Source organism: Eucalyptus grandis, chromosome 2, assembly GCF_016545825.1.
Source record: "Eucalyptus grandis isolate ANBG69807.140 chromosome 2, ASM1654582v1, whole genome shotgun sequence".
Taxonomy (NCBI): Eukaryota; Viridiplantae; Streptophyta; class Magnoliopsida; order Myrtales; family Myrtaceae; genus Eucalyptus; species Eucalyptus grandis.
Window position 1 is genome coordinate 33,200,253 of NC_052613.1, and position 6,000 is coordinate 33,206,252.

Genomic DNA, 6,000 nt, shown 5'->3' on the forward strand with positions numbered 1-6,000 from the left:
ATATAGTAATAAGCACAAGCGTTAAGTTAAATAACATTTATGTCATCCACATTTATCTTTCAATGTGGGCAATGTCTATAATTTGTAATCCACCAATCAAAATTATGGTTCGAGAAAGTTACATTTAATTAAGGATAGAGAAAAATATAACCCTTTGCATAAAATATGATAAATTTTATTTGATAAAATATGTTATCAAATCAAGGAAGTTTGGTGAGCGTGTGCTGGCATATGACTCTCTCTCTCTCTCTCTCTCTCTCTCTCTCTCTCTCATGTTTAAAAGGACGAAGATGGAAAGGGCGAGAAGTAGGTTTAAAGCAACCATATCCATTTTCACATGGATATATTCTCTGTATTCCCTTGCACTTTTTCGAATAAAACGGATGGAATTTTGTTAAAAGGATGGAATTTTGTTAAAGTAAGAATAAGGTCGTCCATTAAAGAAATTCTATAGATAGATATATAAACCAAAGGTGACCACCCTTAATTAAAGATTTCCACATACTCTCTCTCTCTCTCTCTCTCTCTCTCTCTCTCTCTCTCTCTCTCTATTCTCCATATTTGTTTTTTTTTTTTTGTCGGTGATATATTCTCCATATTCACTTGCACTTTCTTCAAATAAAGCAAATGGAATTTTGTTAAATTAAGAATAAGGTCGTCCATTAACTAAATTTATATTCTCCATATTCACTTTATTTTCTTCGAATAAAGCAGATAGAATTTTGTTAAAGTAAGAATAACGTCCATTAAAGAAATTCTATAGATAGATATATAAACCAAAGGTGACGGTCCTTAATTAAAGATTTTGACATACCCATCTTTCGAGAAAAAATTGATGATTTTTAGTCTACCATTTAGAGGTAATGCTTTGAAAATGATATTAGAGGTTCAGGTTCAACAAGAGTGAGGGTCTATATACGATTCCACTAGTTCAACCGGTCCAACCGTTGAAAATCATTGTTTGAATAAAGAATGAAGAAAAAAAAAAAAGCACTATATGTAATGATAATTTTGAAAATTTTATGTGTGAATTCACATGATGTCCTCCAATGAGTAGAAATCATTTTTTTCCTATCAATTGTCATAGGCTGAATTGTCTTAACAAAAGTGCAAAGAGACTTGCTAATTTTCCAAGTTTACCAAATATTTTTAATTGCATAATAGGGTACCAACAAGAAGATAGTTAAACATGATGTCATACAATTATTCAAAGACATGCAAGCCAAATCAATAGTAATAAAAAAAATCATGTATTTATATGAAAGGAATAAAAATAAACACTATTATCTTTTCTAATGAGCCTACGTGGCAAACAACGCTTATATGATAAGCTGATGTGGGCTCGTTTTATCATTGAAAAAGTCAAACAGAAAAAACTTAATGACTTTAAACGCAAAATAAAATGTTTTTATCAAAGAGAAAAGAAAAAAAAAAAAAGACAAAAGTAACAGAATCTTGAAGCAAAAGTAATTGTCGCATTTTCCTTCTCTTTATTCCTTTCAATTTACCAAGAGAAAGCATTGAGGAGATGCCAATGTGATCGCATCATCAAGCATGTAAAAGTCTGGAATGCCCTCCACCTTTTCTATGTAAAGCTAATTCTGTGGTTGGCTAAGCTTAGTGATGCCGATCCCTCAAAAACGATTCCAGGAGATTTGATAGTATTGTTCGTAGGGTGCTTTTATTTTTGTTGGCCATTACTTTTGGCCAGTCATTTGCATTATTGTTCTTTCATTGTGGACTAGACACAGACTCACATATGTATGCACAATAGAATTTACTCTATTTTTCATAATATCTAGCTAATGGACTGCTCGTATTTAGGAAATTCCTCCGTAATTGTAATTGATAACAACCCTATCTAATTTGATCATGTGGACTCATGTGAAGTTTTCATTAGTTAATTTGGCCCTTAAATCGTGGTGCTTGGTGTGAGCACTTCCCTTATATCCAAAAACAGAAAACAAGTGCTGAAAAGTCAACGATACAAACCAATGTTTGGCCCTTTGAAAACTTTGTTTTTTTTTTTTTTTTCCTTTTCTGAGCATTACTAAATACATTTTGAAGCGTTCCTTTGTTGAGTGCATATATAAGGTAAGGAAAATGAGATATGTGTATGTCGCGACCTCTTCAAACACTCCCACGAGCACAGAGGCTAATGGTTGGCTAAATCTCGACTTAGTCTAGACTTTCCCAAGCCTATTAATTCGCTACTTATTGTCTGAAATTTTAACCTATAAATCATTTTCATTTAGGAATCATTACTAATTGATTTGTGGTAGGTCAATTAAAAACCTAACTAAAATATTGGGATAAACATTTTACTCTTGTGAAACTAGAAAAATTAAGATCGATGACTTAATAACATCGGTTAATCAACTAATATCCTTTCGATACTTAATCTTATTTAAACCTTGAGATTTGATTTATTATTTTTTTTGGATATTTCATGCATTTTTTGGAAAAAGAATTACTCAAAAGCTATCTTTAATGCCTTTCCTCGCTTCAGAATCTTTTGAACTTTTTTTCAAATATATTTTTTTGTATAGACAATATAATGTTACAATGAGGGAGGTCGAAGCCAGCCCGGGCCCGCCGGCTTGGGTAGCCAGCCGGACTGGGCCTGATTTGCGGGCCCAGTCCAATTGAAAAGAAATGGATCCCCCCTCCAAAAAAATCAAATAAACTAAATCTAGCCCAAGAAAAAAAAAAAAAAAAAAACCCCCAACATGCCTAATTCGTCTCAGCCAAAAGACCAAACCCTAAAGACCCGACCGGATCTCGTTCCTGACCCGGATCCGACCTGGCACGGTGGCACCCCCTCGCGTTCCCCTCGCTCCTCGCGGCACCCTCTGCTCTCCGCGGTTTGGCCGGCCGAGACAGCAGCGCCGCTCGCCTTGGCCGTGCTGCACGCCCACTCGGTCGTCGCCTTGGGTGGCCCAAGCCGCGGGCTTGGTCTTTGCCCGAGTTGCCCCTCCTCAACTGGCGCTCTCGCCGCCGGTATCCTCGGCCGTACACACAATAACAGCGACGGAGGCGACGGAACAAACGAACGGCCAACACTCAGGGAATCCGGCATCGCAGGAAGGCCACCGGGGAGCATGACAAGCATGGACGACTCAGCTCTGCCCAAAACAGGGAAATAAAACCCAGATCTCAGTGTGGCATTTTGTCGAACGGCTCAAGTGCGCTACCGAAGCGAGAGATCCCTGGCCCTAACGGGGTTGGAACCTGCGACGGCGCTCTCGTCGACGAACCAGAATACGCATGATGGCGTGAAGAGGGGCGACCAGTGGCCGGAGCTCGCGTGAGCTGGGTGGCCGCGAGCTCCGGTTCCCATCTAATAAGGAAAAGTTTTGATTAGTGAGCAATATTTCCGTGAGCGGACCATAATAATTGCCTCTTCTCTCTTACAAATGTGTGGAAAGAGACTTATATTTCCTTTCGTAAGCTTCGACTCGTGCAAGACAAAACATAATTGTAAGGGCCTAAGAAATAGTTTCTTCATCACCATTTACATTTGCTCACACTAGCCTGCACAAGAGAATAAGTTTATTAATTAATTACACTATGTTCGAAAATATATAGTTAATGGATGATTCGTGGCTAGGAACTTTAACAATTGTTGTAATCGGTAGCATGCCCATTCTACTTGACCATATGGACTCATATGGAGCTTGTTAGCTATTTTGGTTCCACAACAAATGAATTTCGGAAAAGTGCCAAAAAGTCATAAACATTTTGCGCTTTGTATCGATTTAGTCCTAAACCTTTTTGGTGTCGATTCAGTCCTAAAACTTTTTGAGTTGTGCCGATTCAGTCCTTTTGGCCGGATTTTCTTGCTGGGCCTGACGCAGGGAATGTGACGTGGCCTAATTGGCGGCCGACGTGAACAACTTTTAATATTTTTTATTTTTGTCTTTTTCCTCCGCCGGTCGCCGAGGTCCGCTGACGACGGCCGAGGCCACCGTGAGGGCGAGGCCAACCTCGCCGGATCGCCAGCCAACCTCGCGGATCCGGCGAGGTCGAGCCTCGCCGGCCCTCACCGGCCATGGCGAGGCTCGCCCATGGCCGCCTCGCCGGATCCGGCGAGGGCGAGGCGGCCATGGGCGAGGCTCGCCCTCGCCCGATCCGGCGAGGTCGGCCTTGCCCTCGCCGGCAGTCGCCTCTAGCCGGTCGCCGGACCTTGGCGACCGGCTAGAGGAAAAAGACAAAAATAAAAATTAAAAATATTAAAATATTATTAAAAGTTGTCCACGTCAACGCCGATTAGCCACGTTAGCCGCCCAAAGATCCAAGCAAAATCCGGCCAAAATTGGCCGGAAAAGACTGAATTGGCACAACTTAAAAGGTTTAGGACTGAATCGGCACCAAAAAAAAAGTTTATGACTAAATCGGCACAAAGGCAAAAGGTTTAGGACTTTTTTGGCACTTTTCCCAATGAATTTCACTAAATCATTCAAGTGCCTAGTTTGATTCCTCCCTTAAATCCAAAATAAAAGAAGAAACATTTGAAACTCAGCAATACAAATCAATGTAAGGCACAATAAAATCACAATTGAAAACCTACAAAAAATTTTCTTAATACATACATACATACATACATACATAATGTATGTATGTATGATCCTATTAGTAAATTTCCTTCTTGAAATTTTATCAGTGTTCAGAAATTTGGTTATACAATTCCTCAAGAGGGGGTAGAAGAGTGCATCGGTTTGATTGGTAGTAGGCTCGCTTCCTCTCCTCTCTTTTTGAGGTTTGTTTCCAATCGCACCTTCATTTGATTTGTATTTCTACTACACCATTTGGACCGTCCTAAATAATAATGATGACATAAGTACTGTGGATTTTTAAAAAAGAATTGCTCAAATTGTTGCTTTAGAGACACGAGGACATGCAAGTCGGGTAATTATCTTCATTTTGCGGAATGGATTAAGATATTTGCGTTGAATTTTGATCTCGTATTTTTAAGCCAACAAAGAAGATGATGTACGCTCCACAATCACTATCTCTTCATTAGCTATGTTTATTGCCAGAATAAATTTCATCAATATATTTTAGTGTTATAGCCAATGTACGATCGTAGCATCAAGAGAAGGACCATTAGAAGTTATATTATGGCAATATGTGGTAGCAATCCTCGGCGTTCTCCGGCGATACATCATCTCATCCTTTTGTGTTCATTTGCTTCCATTTTTTTTTAAATTTTGAAATATTTATTAATAACATCTTACTGCTAATCTTGTAGACATTTTTTTTTTTGGGAGGATCAAATCTCATCATACAATGATTGCGTTAAATTTTGGAGTTCATTTCTCTTGTAATGCATAGACATTTAAACTAGTACAGAGATATGTAGTATTTTAAGTGCAAACTACTGCAACCTTTCCGAGGGCGATTCCTCTTGGTAGGTGGGGCTCCTGGTTAAGGCAGATCCTCCCAAGCCTTATCAACCACAACTATTTTTCTAATTAATTATCCACTTAAACTTAGACTAATGAGTTGCCACTAACATTTTATGGGCTAGTTAGAAACCTAGGAAAGATGCGAGAGCCTACGAACCGAAGATTCACGAGTCTAGAATTTGTTATGCTACATTAATCATATCTTCATATGATGCGATATATAGCTTGCTCCATATTTCTTCGATTTGATGTATGTGAGGACCAACTTATGTCAATGTTCATTATGAATGGGTTCGAGGTATCTCTGAGTGACGTAATACTTGACATGATGGTTAAATGCACTCTTTTAAAAGGAAATGACTTATTGGATGGGATGGCTCTTACTCAAACCATCAAGGCTTTTGATGGCGATCTCAATGGGGAAACTCCTAAGGCTTTATCTTAAGGTCAATACATTGGAGACTCCACACTGAAAAGTCTGGACATTAAGAGGTGGCAAGGAGTTTGGATAAGAGAAGATGGATGGGATGGCCAACCCTAATTCGAAGGGTACTGACACCATTGACGCGTTCTGAGAGCCGCTAAAGTCGAT